The following is a 20,350-nucleotide window of genomic DNA, read 5'->3' as shown; positions in this document are numbered from 1 at the left end:
GTAATATTAAGTTAATTACGCTGCTATGAACGCAGTAAAAACCCTTTGACTTCGCACTTGAAGGGCAATAATTTGTGGCATATACATGGCAGAGCTACGTGCTGAGGATCGCAGACTAATTACTTTAAGGACTTGGGGTCCTTGGCGTGAGTTTCAACAGCCGCAGCATCAACAGTCGCTGACAACAAAGGCAAATGAAAAGTGTAAACTTTTTAGCATTTAATTAAAAGAAAATTTTACGCAAACCTCAAAGGCCACAAGAGGGTTAGCTCAAGTCACACGGCGGACCCCTTTTTGCCATACTCCTTCCCAGCTTATGCCCTGAAACTCAGACATATTTTTTCCTTTTCCCTGCCGGAAATGGGTTAAAAGTCAGCCCTCTGATTCCCGCCGATGATTTGTCAGCTCTGTCGCAATGCGTGTCACGCGCTTGTCACGCGCCTGTCACGCCCACAAAATAGGGCGGAGGGCTATAAAATATATATTTATGTGCACAGACAGCAGACAGACAGACAGACAGACAGACAGGGCGATGCACAATAATGACAGAGCATCGGAGAATTCCTGATTGCGGTCCTCGCTGGGCAATCAACGTGGCGTATGAGTGATATTTGTAACACTTTCCGTGAAGATGGCAATAAAAATATAATGATTGCGTGCGCTTGCAAGCCAGTGTGGGAAATACTATTTTTAAGAACATATATTGCTGATTGCAACACTGCCCGCCTAGATGGAATTGAAATGATAATTTCACTGCGGCATTACTCGCGCATATGCTTTTGATAAATTAAACAAGGCACAAAATAAGCCCAGCGATTACGACTACACAAGTTTCAATTTCGTTTGAGGCCACTGGTAAAGTTTGCGCCCAATTTGACCTCCTTAGCATTAAATCAATACTTCACTTAATTCGTTGTCCTTCAATTATTTAATGTGCCGCCATCTGTCTCGGTCGCTCAGCATTTGGGCTTCTGACCATCCTTGACGCACTGCGTCCACCCATCTTCCAGTTGGGCAAGCAAAAGTTTGGAAAATGGGGTTAAGTCTAACCAGGAGACAGGGTAAATTGTTTAGCCCTTGCACAACACAGAAACTTTTCTTATTTTCGCGGCTTTTACATAGTTGTTCTCCCCTTACCCCAGACTCTCACCCACTTTCTCCAGCATTCGCCGACTTTCACCGGCTTTCTCCCTCACCCAAGGGTGCTTTATTACAATTTAACTTTTCTTTTATTGCAACATTTTTGTTGCCCCTGCGTTGGGCTCTGCGGCTAACCGGGCAAGGACTTTTCCACCCAAAAAATATACAATAAAAAAAACAAAAACCCAAAGTCAAATCCAAAAACCCGAAAACCCAAAAACCAAAAACCCAAAGCCAAAGCCAAAAAGGGTGGAGGACATTAGCTTCTGGTCGAAGGATGAGGAGCGGGCTGGTATCCAAAAGGAGCCTGATTATGTGTCATATGGCACATGCGAGAAGTTGCCTCTGGGCCCCATCTTCCATCTAGAAGAGAGTTCCACCATCAGCTCATTACATTCAATAGCCAGGCTTCTTGGGTGCAGAGGGCATAAGCGACAGACGTTGTCAATAAAAATATAATAAACCATAAGTATTTACTATATGTGCGAGCATATATACATAAATACATATAATAATACATTCACAAATGTATCAATGTAGCAAAGTCTGCTTATTAATAAGCGGCACTTAGCTTATATATTAGCTGATTCTGCTAATTGGCCATATGAATTATCAGATATTTCCGAGTTTGGGAGGGGATGTGAGTATGAGTTACTAGAATTTGCCGGAAAACTCTATTTAAAAACAATATGAAGGTATGATATGCATTGGTAGAAAGTATCATTCAGTCGTAACCTATCTATCTGGAAATCGTATCCATGTTCTTTTCCTTTTTGCTTGCCACCAAGATTTCCATTTGGCATGTGTGTGTGTGAGTGCCGGCATCTGTGAGTGCTGTGCATTGTGTGTGTGTGTGTGTGTGAGTGTGTTATGGGTTTCCTTTTATTTTATACGTATTTCACTTCATTTTGCCGCCGTATTGTTGTGTGTCCTGCCAGCTTCCTCGTTTCTTTCCTGCCCCCTTTTCTTTCACTTACTTTTTTCGTATTCCGGTCCTTCTTGCCGGAGTTCCTCCGCCTTTTTCTTTGGCTCATGCATATTTGAAATTCCCTTAAAGGCACTTCTGTTGTTCAGTTCATTCTACTGCTCGTGTTGTTGTTGTTGTTGTTGCTCGGGCTGCGCTTCAGACAGCAGCGGCACAAATAATAGTAATGATTGAAATAAAACGAAGCATCCACAGGATCTCAGCCCCATATCCCCCCTTTTTTGCACGGCAACACCACTACTTTATTGACCCACACTGTGGGTGGGCTGCTGTTCAGTGGGTGGGAGTGTGTGCTTGGTCTACCATCTCTGTCTAGCGCGCTGGGCCGCCCTTTATCATTCTTATCATCATCAAGCGTTGACGGGCCGTGCCATTGTGGCGACCTTAATGGTCAAATTTAGGTGTGCCTGTGTGCGTTGCTATCCGTGTGAGAGCGAGTGTGTGTGTGATTGTGATTGTGATGGTGGTATCCTTAAACTGCAATTCATGCCTGCTCCAGCTTTTTCCTGCTTCTGCAATTGTGATGATGGCGCATTTTTATGGCCAACGAAATTTAATCGAGTTTATCGTACAATTTTGTTTATTTTTTGTATTTTTTTTTGGCCTCTGTGTGTGCGGGTGGGCGAAGGGCACTTAAGACGTGCTTATTAGCCCTATTAGTAATAATTGCACTACCGAGCAAATTTAGTTGTCTTGTGCATCATCATCTCACGCTCTCGGCATTCCAGCTTCCACATTTTGGCTTATATTGTGGCGGGCACTTAACTTCTGAAGGAGCCATGTTGTCCTTGCCACTGGAAATCGGGTTTCTGCGGCTTTTGTGTGTTCTTCAACTCCGTCTATCTCCGACTTAACTTTCAGCTGCCTCCAAGGACCTGCATTTACTTAGCTATTTAGATATTTATCTTTATGGAGCCTTGTCCAACTGACTTTTATATGCGAATTAATATTTGAATAGCTTGCAAAGCCAACTGTGGCACCGAAAGACATGGATAAAGTGAGTGGAGTGAGGGGCGGACATAGATTTAAACCAGGATAAGTGGTATATCAAACGCATATCGCATATCAAACGTTAATTTGTCCCCATTTATTTATTATTATTATTGGCGGCTCTTAATGAGCTCGTAAGTAATAAATGTCAAGTCTGAACCGGTTTTGAACATAATCAGGGGAAGCCATTCATTTTATTGCCTCAACCGGGTAATATATTACTATTTATTTATGTTGTGCTCTTGGGGGGTTAATATACATATATTCAAATACACACATTATTGTTTGCTTTAATTGTAGCTTGATTAAACTACAATGTCACCACATCAGTAATTATCACTTAGTTTAGAAAGAATTTAGCCGTGACCTCCTAATTTATTTTGCATTTCATAAGCATAAGCATTTCATATGCGCCTCAAATTCTAACTACCGACTTCAGTGGAATTTTGTCGATTTCTTTGAACTCCCATTTGGCCTTCTCACATGCCGGCAGTCAGCAACTATTTCCTAAGCAAAACCCAGTGAAGGGCCAACAAATATTTGGCTAAACAAATTGACAAACAACCGGAAAGTTAAAGAAGTGGCTTGGGAATGGAAATAGATAAACAGACGGACAAAAAACAAATTGAATAAAGAGAACAAAATTACGAACTATTTCAAGAGCTATATCGCAATAACTTGCCCAAAAATTGCCACAAGGCCAAAAGAATGACTGTATTGTGCAGCATATGATCCAAATAAACGATTCCCATCAAAATTTTAATCTTTTGAAAAAAAAAATTTTTTTTAATTTTTCTGATATTTTGTAAGGGGTAACATCATCATTTTTTGCGAAAAATTGTCAAAAAAATTAATTTTTAGCTGTGAATGCCGTTCGATAGGAAATTTTACGACGAGTTCAACGAGATATGGCATTCCATATTTGGTCTAATAACTATATTGCTGTGGGAAAAAAACTGAATATTTTTTGTTGAAAAATTGGGGATACCTATTTTGCGGAAATTTGACATTCTCAAAGCGGTAAATTTCCTATAACTCGGCCAAAAATGGTCACAGATTCAAACGAATCACTGTTTTGTGCAGCCTATGACCCAAATAAACTATTCCCATCATTAGTTTTATCTTTTCAAAAAATAATTTTTTTTTTAATTTTTCTGATTTTTTATAAGGGGTAACATCATAATTTTTTGCGAAAAATGGGCAAAAAATTTAATTTTTAGCTGTGAATGCCATTCGATAGGAAATTTTACGACGAGTTCAACGAGATATGGCATTCCATATTTGGATTGAGAACTCAACTTCTGTGGGAAAAAAACGGAATATTTTTTGTTGAAAAATTGGGGATACCTATTTTGCAGAAATATGACATTCTACAAGCCGTAAATTTCCTATAACTTGGTCAAAAATGGTCACAGATTCAAACGAATCACTGTTTTGTGCAGCCCATGATCCAAATAATCGATTCCCATCACAATTTTTATCTTTTCAAAAAATTATTTTTTTTTTAATTTTTCTGATTTTTTATAAGGGGTAACATCATAATTTTTTGCGAAAAATGGGCAAAAAATTTAATTTTTAGCTGTGAATGCCATTCGATAGGAAATTTTACGACGAGTTCAACGAGATATGGCATTCCATATTTGGATTGAGAACTCAACTTCTGTGGGAAAAAAACGGAATATTTTTTGTTGAAAAATTGGGGATACCTATTTTGCAGAAATATGACATTCTACAAGCCGTAAATTTCCTATAACTTGGCCAAAAATGGTCACAGATTCAAACGAATCACTGTTTTATGCAGCCTATGACCCAAATAATCGATTCCCATCCCTATTTTTATATATTCAAAAAATTATTTTTTTTTAATTTTCCTCATTTTTTATAAGGGGTAACATCATAATTTTTTGCGAAAAATGGGCAAAAAATTTAATTTTTAGCTGTGAATGCCATTCGATAGGAAATTTTACGACGAGTTCAACGAGATATGGCATTCCATATTTGGACAACGTTTTGAATTGCTGTCAAACATATTCGTAGAATTTTTTAACAATTTACACATTTTTTCAGCTGAAAATATTAATGACGTAATTTTCGTACAATACTTCTTGTCAGCGCATTTTTAGGTTTATTCTGAAGAGACTTTCATGTGCTGGAAAAGAATGAGAGTGGGTCAATATGTCTGGCGGGCGAAACCGTTTTTGATAACGGCGTCAAGGACGCGACGGTTGAAATTTTTGGTGGGCGGCGAGACGGTCGGCGAGATCAAAGCCGATGATAACTTGCCAGCAAAGTGACCCCCAGGAAAAGTAGAGGGAGGAGCAACCGAGCAACCGAGCATCCGAGCATCAGAGTAGCCCATATTTAAAGAGGCTACTCTCCATTTTGTCTTCATTTTGCTCACTTTGCGTTTTTCCATTCTTTGCGCCCTTCAGACAGCCGACGGGCATTTAATTGTTTGTCTTTCTGTTCGCTTTGTATCTGGCTTTATCTGGGCACTTTGGCATTGTTTTATGGCCAACGCCCCCGCTCTTCGCAATTTTTCCTCGGTTTTTTGCACATTTTCAGCTTTTATTGCATTAAGCGCCTTATTAGATGGCTCAGCAATTTGCATTTTACCTTTTGTCAAATGTTTTCACATCGCACAAACAATGAGCATATATATATATTTTTTTTTTTGGGAGGATGCGGCGGAAAATGGGGGAGTTCTTGGCACTTTTCGCAATTGAAATTGCCAGCCTGGTAATTGCCTTTTTTCGCCACTAAAACAAGTTGTCTTTTAATGGAGCGGCAAAGCAAACTATTTGCATTTGTATTTAGTGATTAATTGAATGGAACTGGGTGAATAACAAACGAGTCAATGGAATCACTTGAGTAAATGAAAATAACCTCTCTTGAGTTTAATTAGCTTAAACTTGGAGTGAAAACCAAATAGTCTTCACCAAATGTTTGACGCGATTTAATCAATTAAAAAAATTAAGCCGCCAACTTAATGAAGTGTCGTCATTATGAAAATTGCATTAGGCAAAAAAAAAATAAATATAGTAAATAGCGAAAGAATAATAATATCAAGTGATGTTAGATATCGGATTTAATAATATTAATTTTAAGTTGTCCTACATATCTACTTTCTATAACTTTTCAGGGTATCTGCGATGCGGCCATATCCACAGAAATTATTTATATTTACTCCGTCTCACATTGAATCCCTTTTGATTTTCGCATTGTTTTCGTATGCAATTAATGTTGTTGGCCATTTGCAATTGACCATCGGCAATCGGCAATTGTTTGCTGGCCATTTCATAATTTGCCAATCATTATTTATGGACGCTGCATTATGCCCGCTTGATCCTTCTGCGGAAATTAAAAACATTTGCTCTGCCGTCGGTTGGTTTTTGTGCACTCCGCTTGTTTTTAATAATATTTGTATTATTTATTTCGCATTGGCATTGCGGTCGAGCACAGACAGGTGGCCATAAATATGTTTAATGAATCGCATAAATTGAAAAACCGAACACTGTTGACAAGAATCTGGGCTGTGTTTTTGCAACGAAATGAAATAGGCAAACAAATAAATTAACAAAAACTGCACTCCTTGCGAACGAAACTAAATCATTGAATGCATAAAGTGTTGGCCATGAGTCGTGCAATTAAATTTATTAAACTTCAATCAATAATTCAATATCAGCTCTGACCGCAACTCAACTGAAACTTGTACACGGCACAAAATAAAAAAGGGGAAATCAAATATAAGAGAAAATGATATAAAGGGCCATTTATTAGCAGAATTTGGCGAAGAGAATTGAAGTTTGGTGCCAAAATGGCTAAGTCTCGCCGAATTCAATAAGTTATTTAATATCAATTGGTGAAGTGCATGTACTATAAGTACTGTACAAATAAATAGATAAACCAAAAAGTGCGCCAAGGCCAGCTTAAATATAAAGCCTTTTTTTTAAGAATCAAACATGGCAATAGAAATATTATTTGGACATGCCAAACAGAGGTGAATATCATAAAACTGCGAAGATTCGTTGACCGTATTTTTTCATACGCAACCAGCTATTTCACCATTGTGCCGTTTATTTGTGTGACTTCTAACCAATTTTGGCTAGAGAACGTATCATATTTTCAAGAATTAACACTCGGCCAACATGTAGAGCCTTAATTGAATTTCTGTCTCACTGAAAGTTTATTTTTTCTCTGTCTCTGTTTTTGCAAAAAGCACGTTGATGGATGGATGGTTGCTCATTGAAGGAAGAGAGAAGTGGGCGATGCACAGTGAAAAAAAGGACCCTTGTATAAATAAAACAGCCTGTCTGTATTGAATGTACTGTAGCATTATATATGTGCTTATAACTGTGATATAATATCACTTTAAGGGTGGTAATACTGCCTAGATTCCCTATTTAATTATGAGAATTTGCAGAGAACATCCAGCTGAAATTCAAAAGATAGGATATTCTTTTCTTTGCATATGAGTGAGAGCCGGACAGCCAAGTTGGCCGCTTGGCCCCAACACATGACCATTAATTGCCAGCAAACTGACCATCGACTCGCCCACGCTGACACGCCCCTTCTAGTGCATACGTATCCCTAAGATACTTTCAACCGTTGGCGTTGACTTGATTGAGTTGCAAGGCGGCCAGACAATATTTTATGGCTAGATAAAGATAGAGAAAAGGCAGAAATGGGTAGCAGTGTTCACACGAAGCTATGCAAATACTACTGTGCTCGCTTTTGGCAGCAAATGGAAATGAGAGCCTGTCCATCTGGGTGGCTTTTTTGGGACTTGAAAAAACTTGCAGTGCTGCGGTTTTTTCATATGCCCGTGAATGCCCATGAAATATATGTAGCAAGGTCAATGCTTCGGCAGAATGTGGGGTGAATGGGGCGGTTGGGTGACCTAGTTGGTGGGCGTGGCCGGTGCTTTCAGTGGAGCCATAAAAAATAGTTGCGTCCACTTTGAATTATTCACCAGCAGGTGGGCCAAATCAATTTGAAAATACGTTTTTATCCGTGCCTTTTGCTCCCTTAAGGGGCACAATGGCAGGGCAGCCGCACTCACCAAAAGCGTTAATTGATGGGGATGACCAGCATGGCGTTACAAACACTTCATACCCCTTAAGCGCATCTGAGAATTTACCCATAACGTACGATCTATTTCCCACAGAAATGAGTACAGATTAGGCTTCACTTGTGTAACTAACCATGTTCTTTTCTTCAGAAAGATATTTTTGTAGTTCCTGTTCTGTAAGTGCAAAATAAACCTGCACTGCTTGATACCCCGTAGTAAAAGAAGAAAATATGAAATCAAATTGAAACCCCATTGGCGTGGAAGTAATTTCGCTTGGCTTTCGGTTTTTTTTTATTTTGTAATTTGCTCCCATTTGGCACTCACATCCCGCACACACACATATATAGAGAGCTCTTAACCCCTGTTCGCCATTAACCCATTGGCTCTTTGTTGAAAACTTTGCTGCACTTCTGCCCCCCTATAATTGACCCAGTCAATTAATAAATGCTTTCACTGTGGCCCAACCCTGATTTCCTTCTTTCACGGCTTTATGCCCCACTGCTTTCGCTGCAGTTGCATTAAAAAAGTGGATGAATATGGCAGAAGGCAGCAAGTAGAATATCTTAATTACAGCATAATTAAAAGTAAATTTTTATTATATTTTAATTTACTCTCCACCTCTCCTTCTCAGCCAGCCCACTCCTCAGAGTTATTTCACTCATTAAGTTAATGCAAAAAAGGTTGGGGAAAGATGGGAAAAATGAGAAAAAAAAGGGGGAAAAGGTGGAAAAGGCCAGATGTAGCTGATTTCGGAGGTCCCCACGAATTTTCCAAGTATTGGGAAAAAATGTGATCGAAAACGGCAAGGAAGCGTTGAGCAAAAACTTACTCTAATTAAAGCTGATGGCCTTTTAAAGATTATGAGTGTGAGTTAAGATACTTTGTATTACAGATACATTCATTATAACAACACGTACATATAATTTACTTTTGAAGAGCATCTGCGGATCGGTATGCTCCATTTACCGCCTAAGCCGTACCCTAGAAATTAGATTACGTATACGTATGTGGCATTAACTCCACGAAATAATAATTGATGAGGGTGGACTCTGGTGACCCAGTGCTTTGTAGGGGGATGGATCCAAATTTGGGAGTGGCTGGGGGTTTTTGGGGGCTGCTGACGCACACGCAACATCGCCAAAAGTTTTATTTATAGCAGCTTCTCCTTCAGGAACAAACACCGAACCGAACCAAACCGAACCGAACCGAAAAATAGAAATAAAGCGAAAAAGTTGCCATGGATCTGTCGAGGACAATGGAAATGTTAGCCGTGGCTATACAAAAGAAAAATAATAAAAAAAACACGCGGATACACAGAAAGTGATATATATCTAGTTATGTATGTGGCTGCAAACAAAATCAAACTTTGCAGCCGGAATTTATTGAATTATTGAACAGCGAGCAGTTCCCTAAATTTGATTTATTTTTTTATCAAATCGAAATATGTGGACTTTAAAGGATGCACAAGTATATCTAACGACCAACTGGTATAATTAGGTATCTATTCGTAATGCTGGCGAAAGTGAATTTTTGATCAACCCTTTTGGCTCCTAACGAAACACTCGTCCAGTGGCCAAAACCCAATTAGTATGCAGTTAACTGGGATTTGCTGCCTTGATTTGGCCTGATTATGTTTCTGGCTACTGGCTCAAATAAGAGGGCGATATAATTGGAGGAAACTGAATTTTCTCTAATTATAGGAGTTCATTATAAGCCAAATGAGGGTATCCATGTGTTCGACTTTTGAGTTCTTTTCATTTTTATGTTCGCCTTTCACTTTACAAGTTAGGTTCAAACTTTTAGGGCTTCCTTTTTTTTGTACTATCATGGTATTATGAAAGTAAAATATTTTACAAATACTTCTTTAATAGAACCCTTGTGAGTAGAAGTTCAACATTGTTTTAGGAAGTTCCCACTCTAGAAATGTTCGGCATTTAAGCATTTTAGTACCTTTCCAGCTGTTGACTCCTAAGCTAAACTTTTTCCAAAAATACAAATCCAAGAATTTGCTGAATAATTTACAGTTTTATTAACTAGAACAAGAACAATAGGCAGCAACTTGCATCAGTTTTATTGACCCTAAAGATGTCGCAGTTGCTGCAGTTGATCTTCCTGCAAATCCTGCGAGCCAGGGACAACAGCGAACAGCTTAAGCCCGAAGATTGGACAATACGATGGCGAAATAAATAAGGCACTGGGTGCCAGATGAATTGCTGGGAACAGCTGGGCAAAGGATGCGGAGGCACAAGTGCAGGAAGCCAGGAAGCTAGGAAGCAGGGAGCAATAGCTGGCCACTGAGAAGCTTTGATAATGACTACAAAGTTTAACCTCTGCAATCATGGACGACGGGTAAATGGCACAGGACATTAGTTTATGGCGACGGCGAATGTATCTGTATCTGCGAGATGCGCGCCATGCAACAAATTGCGTAGTTTTACAGCTTACTCCTTAGAAAAAGCAAAAACACAGTGGAATATATACAGGACAAATGAAATTTTAATAATATGGCTCATTTTTCCCATGAATCATTTCCTAAAAACACTTTAGAGTGATTAGGAATTTTATATGACATAAATACGGAATAAATGTAAATCATATCCGTTTGAATAATAAATTTGGACGTGAACATTTTTTGTTTTCGTGCTCTGCAATGGGTACATCAAAGTATCTCAAAGTCGCAGTCCTTTTGCTCAACGTCGTCTCAAATGTATCTTTTTGCTGGTGTATCTTTTTGTGAGCCCTCAACTTTGACGACAGATTGACGCCTTGTTGTGCGTAACTGTGTTGCTGTGTGTGTTTGTTAACCGAACTGGATTTCCCCTTAGAGCTATTTCCTATTTTTAGAATTGCCTTCATTTGCCATTCCTGCTTTTTGGTCGTACAGTTTTTTTTACATTTTTTTTTGCCCAAACAATACCCGGGAAAGGATCTCAGACGTAACCTAAATTTTTAATTTAACTGCCCAGTTTTTATTTGCGTATGTGGGCCATAAAAAGGTCCCTTGTACGAGAAAGAGAGAAAGGTTAAACTTCTACCGCACACTGTATTCCGCTAAAAGTTAAAGCTTTAAAAACTTTACTCGGCTACAATTAACTTAAATTTGAAGTTAATTCTTTGAGTTCCCTTAGCTGCAGGTTAAGCTAATTTTACAGCAAAGGGTTCTCAAATTTGGGGCACTCAATGTCAGATTTTCCGCTTTCCTACATGCACAGCTACAAATGCAGTTCGTATCTGAAGCGCTGTCTGCATATTAAAACGCTGTCAAAATTGCACGGCTAAGTGTCATTTCATTTGACGCTTCCCCTCTCTTTCACTGTCGCTCGTGCCATCTCTTTCTAGTTGCGGGCCATCAGATACAGCACTCACACATATTACCCCTAATTAAAGCGCACAGTTCCTTAAACCAAAAATTCCAATAGCTCTCGCTTTGATTGCCTGACAATTTTGCGGCTGGGCAAACTGACAGTTTATGGTTTCTAATTTTCCCACCGAGTTCAGGCATTTTGCCATCAAAACGTAACTATTAGAAATCATACGAAACAATTTACCCAAATATGCCGGCATTTCAAGTGCATTCACTAATTGTCGACTCTGATTACTATACATACGCATTAAATGACGAAATTATGCGTTTTAGAGACGTATTAGGTGTGCAAATTAAACAAATATTTCAGGTGTTTGGCAGAGATACCTTCAAAAGAGTTAGTATGCAATAGTTTGAATTCATACGCGCGCGCTTTCCGATTTAATTAAAAATATTTTCCATCAACTTCCCTGTCCCCGAACTAGATTTTTGGCAAAGAGGTCAAAGTGGTTCTCATAAAACATTTTTATGAAATATTTTTGTTTGGCCCCTGGAGCAATGGCAGTTTTCGTTGAGCTGAAAAATTAAAATTTTATTAAAATTTCTCCCCAGATCGTTTTCATTTAATGCCACAGAAAGTGGCAAATAATCTTGAAGTTGTGTGTATGAAAAGTGTGCAAGGACTCTCTCCCAGGAATTGGCCAAGATGATGAAGGCAATGGCCAAGAGAAAGAGGCGGAAGAGGAAAACTGGGCTGAGTGTTCGCAATCGATTTGGTGAGCTTTTTTTCGTGAGCTTGGAGCGTGGAGACAGTGCGAATTCCTTTACCTTAATTAAAAAAGTTTACAATTTCTCCTGGCACTGTGACAGCCCCGCCCCTTTTGTGTGTGTTTGCGTGTGTGTGTGAGCGTTGCTGCTTCTGCTTCTGCATTTGTATTTGTATTTGTGTGTCACATAATAAGCCGGGAAAGTGCGTCAAAAAATCAACTGCTAAACAATGAGCAGCAACTTTCCCTTACTTCCAGGCATTTTATTCGTTGAAAGCCTGCGGGAATCAGCTGCCAACTTATTTATTCCTTATTTTCCTACCCCTCACTTCAAACGCAAGCCCCAGTGCTATATGTTTTATTTTATTTTGTTTGCTGTTTTTGGCGTCGGCTGGCAGAAAGTTTTAAAATAAACTTGCGTCATAAAAATTTCAAAAGTTTTGCCAAAGCACGAAAAACAAAAACAGAAATTTGCGTTAATTTTCGAAGGCAACGAGGAACGAAATGGGGCGAAACGAACCGGAATGGAACGGAAGGCACTGGCAAGAGGAAGAGCCAAACAAATTTTCGCAACATTTGCTTTTTATGCTCATGTCCCGTCGCGCTCAAAAAGTTGTTCTAACGAATGTTGATGCACATGAAAATAATTACAAAAAAGGAGTGGAAGAATAACAATTCAATTTTCTGCTGAAAGGACGAGAAACACTTTGTCCCTTAAGCTATTGGTAATTTTAAGCACGCCTAATAGTCTCCAGCCAAATTTAACACAGCAATATTTTATGCTAACCATTTGATTTAATCACCTAACTTATTTTACTGGAAGATGTATGGTAATCTTTACTTAAAAATAAATGTAATTTTTGTCACAATTTTTAGATGCTTGCAAGCTGTTTCAAGATCCATTTTTTATGGTCATTGCTGCCTGGCATCTTCATCATCGTTATGGACATTTCAACTCGTTTTCATTTTATGATCCGATTCGAAGGTCATAAAGCCAACAAATTTTTTTTTCGCCAACAAATCCGTTAAGACTTTTTCACCCCACCACCAAACAGTAGCCCTTGCCCTATCCCCAGCGACTTTCAGGCTTTGTCTTGGCCAGCAAAGCGGCGCGAATGACGAAGAAACGCATTAAAACTGATTTATTGCTGCAGATAAGTTTGTATTTATATGCCAGTGTTGGAATGTCTGTTCGCTTACCAACGCACACAATTTACCCCCGCGATTTTGGCGGGGGCTCTGTTGCCAGAGCTTTGCGTGCCCTAATCTGTTGGAATTTACCCCGCAGCCAAATACAAAAACCTTTGGCACATTTAATTAAGATTTAACCTTTAATTACGATTTAAAAAGATTACAATGTCAAATTCACGCTATCATCCAACCCGCCCATCATCCACTTCCTTTCATCCGCGGTTCCACTTGGCGCCACTCCCACATCGTCAGCTACTTTCGCCGCGAGCGATTCTCGATATGCGACCACGGGAAGGATGTGATTACGTTCGGGGCTAGCAGACCAGGACATTGCATATCATTTTCTATTAGCCACACTGGGAGAAAATATGGCAAAGCGCCACCACTCAATGTGTGGTAAGTATGGGTAATCCAGACTAACTATAACTGAGTACCTGTCGTGTAGCATATTGTAAAGACCTTTGAATTCTGTTCTGTGTTGAATAGCTTATATTTTTAACCACATTAGTACTTCCCATAAATGTACACTACTGTCTCGCAGTGCATGATTTTAGAGACTCCTTGCGATTTGCAAATTTTTCGCCCTCCACTCAATGGCTCGCTAATTATGCAAGCAATGGGCGTAGCAAACTCAATGATGCTATGGCATTATCGTTATCGTTATCGCAATCGTAATCGACCCTGTAATTGTTCCCCCAGCATAATGGTAATATTCATGCAAATGCCAACAAAAGAAGAAAAAAAGAAGGGGACTGCCTTTTGAAATCGGTGACCCCGACGTGATGTGAATCAAGTGTATTTTTTTCCGCAACACTCTCAAACCAAAGACACTAGAATAATAAGATGCGTAACGCCATACGATTTTTTTGCACACGATTTTTACGGGCTGGCTCTAGAGCTGGCTAATGATAGAGCTGGCTAATTAGAGCTGGGTAATCAATTTCTATACAATAATTTTATATTGTATTTTAAATATTTTTTATGAATAAATATTTTAAGATAAATATTATAACATTTCAAACACTTGTATGAATAACACTTACCCGGTTATTTCTTCAAGAGGGACGCCAATTTGATCTCACTTAAGAACACTACTTTGTGCAAGTAACACATACCCTACATACGTACGTGCATACATACATACATACATACATACATACATATATACATACATACATACATACATACATACATACATACATACATACATACATACATACATACATACATACATACATACATACATACATACATACATACATACATACATACATACATACATACATACATACATACATACATACATACATACATACATACATACATACATACATACATACATACATACATACATACATACATACATACATACATACATACATACGTGCGTACATACATACGTGCGTACGTACATACATACATACATACATACACCGGTACGTACACTACACATACACTACACTCACTGAGATGACTTGAACTATTTTGCGACTCTAAATTAGAAGATATGCCTTACAGTCCTCGCTAGAACCAGTTGGGAATTATAGGGCTTCAAGAAAATATTTTCCCTAAGCAAATATTAAAAGCGGCAATAACTATGTGTTCCGACAGTAAGTTATACATTCCTCAGGCTTTAATTAAGACAATTTTTACTACTTTGTGCAAGTAACACATACATACATACATACACACATACATACATACATACACACATACATACATACATACATAAATACATACATACAAACATACATACATACACTCATGTCACTTGTGCAAAATTTGTAAGCATTCAATCGGCTTCATGTGAGTTATTAGAATCTATGTATCAACAACAAGAAGAAAAGATATACAGAATCGCATACTTCATTTGCTTAAGTAATGATATTTAACGCAATAAGTATATTAAATTCGATTTGCTATAATACAGCAGTGAAATGTTGACTTTGGCTTTTAATTATGAAATTTAATTTCATCGGCTTTGGATAAAACTTCGCTGATAAATATTAGATATCGTCGTGTAAAACTTTTCAACTTTCTATGTAAACAAAGCTGAGTTTGTTCTTCCTATAGAGACTTCCTCTTCTTATTTTTCATTAAGTTTTCCTTTTTCACTTTTGCGAACCTTTTGTGAATTGCTGTGTGTTTGCGTTTGTGTGGCCGGTCTTGTTCTTGTTGTTTTTGGCGTCATTGTTTCGCTTAGCGATATTAAGAGCTTTTGTTGGGTCCGCTAGTTTGAGCGAGCTTGCTTGTCTAACACCTCTCTTTTTTATGCACTGAAAAACATCTTCGGAACAGTGAAAAGCATGGTAGTACTGAGATATTACACTGATTAATTTTCAGATTATCCTACAGCTTGGTCTTTAGCTTAAGGCGTGTAATAAACAAGTTGAAAACTTGATGATATTCAAACAATTGGTTGGCCACTGACGTACAGCGTTTGCTCGCAGTGTAATGACCACTCTGCCACGCCCCCTTCTCACTGGCAGCAAGTGTGTGGGCGTTAATATTCATTACAATGTCAAACGCAATATCTTGGGACAAACGCAGGAACATGTTCTTGTTCTTGTCGTCCTTTATCTGGGCTGTATCCCTTGTTACCCCACATCCTCGACGTCCTGCTTTCACTGGAGCTTTGTTGGCATTGCTTTTTGCTTTCTCCTATTTTATTTTACTTTATTTATGCCCATGTCTACCCATAAGTTTATTATTTATAATCTCACTCAAGTGCGACACTTTTCTACGAGTGTGCTTACATTTGATCCCCCTGCCCCACTCCGCACACTCGCGCCCAACTTTTTATGTTCGCCCTTCGGCAATCGGTTTATATTTTGTACGGCTTATTAACAATTTGCGCTGCACATCGAAAGCAAAGTGTATGCTTTATGCATAGAAACCGCCCAGTGGGCCTACTTTAATGACCGCCGCTGTGGCTCACAAAAATATTGTCAGCCTCAGCTGGAAGTACAAGGCAAGAAGAAATGTTTTTTATTGCATTTTATTGTTAAAGACATTTCCACTTTTATGCTCGCATAAAACCCAGACAAATACGCCATTCTGTACCCCTCCTTCAGTATCAACTGTCCTTTCTCCAGGCCCCAAATTGAATTACACAAATTTCATATTTATAAAAATAAAAGGGAGAACGGCAAACCTTAAAGCTAATGTGCTTTAAATGATATTTCACATAACAGACTTTTCCCTTTTTTTAAAGCGTTGTTTGATTAGTTTTCAACATTTTAAGCCTGTGTTAAAATGTCTACCGATTTATTCAAATTTCTATTCACCACAAATGGTAAAGTGAAAAAATAATCATTTTTCCCATGGCGAAATGTAATGTATGTACATATGTATGCCCTTTGCTGCACTTTGTTACTTATTTTTGCCGTTTTCATTTTCAAACTGAAATTTGCACTAAGCTGATTGCGAATTGCAAAATTTATCATCATGGTATGGAAATAAGTTATGTAAACATATAAAAGGGACAGAAATGTGTGCGGCTTTGAATGTTTATTTGCCAGAAATTAGTAAAGCATTTCGAAATCAATCTCCCTATAATCTCTGAAAATTCTTTGGCAAATGCCAACATCATTTAAATGAATGATATCTGTAAATGAATTCCTCGAAAATATCTTTCAAATGAAAATGTGATTCCATATTTACATTTTTAAGGTACCTCAATGATTGTAAGTCGAACCCGAACCCAAATAATGGAATTCATCGATTAATTACATTTTACGATCGATCTAACTGCACTTTACGATTAATTCAAGATAATAACATATTGCGGGTAATTGTATATCAATCGCTAATCGAAACCAAAGAAATCGATTTATCGTCACAAACGTTTAATTATCCTTTATGGATAAATGCAGCAATTACCAGTAAAAGCTTTTGCATTGGACGTTTTTCCCGACATCTGTTGTTTTTTTCCCACTTGCATTCGCTGCTATCGATTAATATCTATGGGTCATTGTGTAGCCTGGATAACAAAGGAAAAATTATCGATTTTCGATTTGTGCGTGCGTGTGTGGGTGTCCTATATGTGTGTGTGTGTGTGTGGCAGGCATTCAAATAGCGGGCAACAAATGTCGTTTATTGTACACATACAAAAGGGGGAAAGAAGAGAAGCGGCAGGGAGGTGAAAGGACAAATGTCAAAGAGCAACCGACGCCTGCTTGATTACCAAAAAAAAAAAGAAGAAAGGAGGAAGGGAGGTAAAACTGAAAGCAGAACGAGGAGGAGCACGGATAGTAGAGAATAGAAGGAGAGCAGGACGAAAACGAGGAGAAGACGGAGCAGGAGGAGCAGGCGGATAACAAAGGGCAATGCGCTCAGCCGCCTGTTGAATGTCAAAAGTAACGGTATACAGACCCCCATTTTGCCTGCAAATGACAATGGAAGCCATAAGAATGTCGTTGTGTGCGTGAGGGAGTGTGTGAGTGAGTATGTGAGTGAGTGTGTGAGTGAGTAAGTGAGTAAGTAAGTGAGTGAGTGAGTGTGTGCTAGTGAACTGAACGGAGTGTCGGCATTTGCGGCAATGTGACAGTGTGTGGGTGAGCGACGGGCGAAGTGAGAGCATTCCATTCGCCTGTGTAATGCAATTTGCTAGGAAACCTGCTCTCGTTAATTTCCCCTTTACCATTGCTCCCCTACTATTCGCCCACACTTTGATTTTCCATGCCGCCAAAAAGACATTTTCATGCGAATTCTTTGGGTAAGGAGGTACACTATTAGGCATATTAAGCACTATATAATTTATTGAGAAGCTTTATGCTCATGCCTCTTCTTGAAAGCGATTAGTGTTGCTTGTGTTGCCTCAATCGGTATTATATTATTAATAAACGATCATTATACCATTTCTGTGGATCTCTAAGGTATTTCCATTTTCGACCCCCAAACCAGTTGTCCGTGCTCAACAGCTGTCCTTGTCGTGTCCGTCACCCAGTTTTTTTTGTTGGCCCGCCGCAACAACTAATTGACTTCCAATGGAAGCTGCGCCTCCTCAATTACGCTACATAACTTAGTTAGGCTTGTGATGTATGACAATATGTGGTGCAACGCGCACACATTACCCCCGCCTCCTGAGTAAAACAGTTCGTTTTGATTATGGGCCGCAAAAAGCCTGCAAAGTATAATGTCTTTATTCAAAGAGCCAAACTACATGACAACAACGTTAGCAGGATAACGAATCAACAACAAGAACAACAACAACAACGGCAGGAACGATGACAGCGACAACGCCTGTAAATCCTCTAAGCCACAATATTTACTGTGATGGCACAGTGGGCAATGTGGGCAGACAACAGAAAAACTGGGGCGGCAACAGAAGTAATACGAAAATGGGGTGCGAAAAACCCAAAAATCCACATTTTGCTGTCAAGGGTTCGACGGGATGCTACATCTTATTATAAGGGACGTAGTTTTGTTTTATTTAAAAAGTTCAACTTTCTAACTAAATATAATAATAATAATTATAAACTGTACACCACCACGTATGAGTTATATTTAGCACGCAGATTGCTCATACGCACCGTTGTTTTCACTGAAGACATTTGCACATTTAAGCCGTTTTAAAGGCTAGAAACTTAAAGAAACGGAATATAAACCAGGATTCGCATTCGACCTGCCGTTTTCACACGGATTGCTTGTGGAAAAAAAGGCGGGAAAGCAGAGCAGGAAAAACAAGGCAACAAATGACGAGGGAAAGAGAAAGGTAAGAGATGGGAAAAGGCAGCTCTGGCAACAAAGCAACAACTAAAATTGAAAGGCAGACAAATAAAAAGTGACGAGCAAGAACACATACATACATAAGGAGGGGAAAAAAGGGATGCTGAGCAACATGATAAAGGCACAAAAATCAATTTCTGTGTCAATTTTTTCCTTTTTCTCTTTTATTTTTCTTTTAGGCGCCGCGTGTGAAACAAGACGGGGAGTACAAAAAATGCGTGCGGTTTCGTAAAAACAAGAACAACACAAAATTGAGAACTTTGGGCGAGAAAAGTGGGTGGGCAAAGCGCGAGGCACAGAACCGCACAAAATGCCGCTCATATTTCAAAACAGTTTCGGGAATATCCTTGGATTTGTCAGTGCTTTTTCGCCGAAGCGAAACAGAAATTGTGGAAAAAGGGGGAAAACACAATTAAGTGCAGCCAACGCATAAATCTTTCCAACAAAATAAGTCGCCAGACTGGGAATTTCAGCTAAAAATGTGGCCATTGTTAATGATAAACCCCCTGAAAAAGGGCCTAAATAACTTCAGGAAACTGCAAGGTCAGCTAAGAAGTTTGAAACGCAGTTCGCAAAACGCAGAACGCAGAACGCCTAATTCCCAAATGATAATCAAAATGGCTAAAAATAGAATAAATGTAATTATAGTAGCTTAAACGTGAAAATTGAATTCCCTATAATTATTTGTAATCTACCTCTATCATTTTTGATACCCGAAGCAAACTAAAAGCTCACCGCATTTTATACATTTTTGAACCTAAATGAAGACATAAAATCCCCAGATTAGATAGCAAACTCCCCGGAAAATGCAAAAATCCTGCCTCCAGAGGTATTGCGACCGACCAAATGTGGGCGCACTCTGGGTGGGCGTGGCGCATTGGGGGAAAATATAGCTGACAAGCCAAAAAGCACCACAAAATTTACGAACGAGTGAATTTTGTGCGGTAGCAGTATCATATATTTTGTAGTGAGTATTTCGCATTTTGTACTTTTGTAGTTTTTGATGTTGTGTAGTTTTATATTTATTGCATTGTTTACCGAGCGGAAAAAAGGCAATGACAAGTCGGCCTGTTGCCCCGCCCCCATTTCCATTTTCAGGGGACGTTGGTTTTTCGTTAGCAGACAAAGTCACAAGTTATTTATGTGAAAGTCTCGTTTCGTTGCGTGTCTTC

At 38.9% G+C, this 20,350-nt stretch overlaps 1 protein-coding gene across 2 annotated transcripts in view; it reads right to left on the bottom strand.

Annotated features, from left to right (window-relative positions):
- Positions 1–20,350, bottom strand: part of LOC6551424 — a 75,045-nt gene that overhangs the window by 39,158 nt on the left and 15,537 nt on the right. Inside the window, exon 1 of one of the 2 annotated variants that reach the window (XM_026982990.1) lies at positions 14,492–14,597. The exons of the other annotated variant lie outside the window; for it this stretch is intronic. The gene's annotated coding sequence lies outside the window, so the exon portion shown is untranslated. Of the gene's footprint in view, positions 1–14,491; positions 14,598–20,350 lie in introns of those variants that run through there. 2 annotated transcript variants of the gene reach the window in all.

Source organism: Drosophila erecta, unplaced genomic scaffold (assembly GCF_003286155.1).
Source record: "Drosophila erecta strain 14021-0224.00,06,07 unplaced genomic scaffold, DereRS2 tig00000279-arrow-arrow-pilon, whole genome shotgun sequence".
Taxonomy (NCBI): Eukaryota; Metazoa; Arthropoda; class Insecta; order Diptera; family Drosophilidae; genus Drosophila; species Drosophila erecta.
This window is presented reverse-complemented; position numbering and strand designations above follow the sequence as displayed.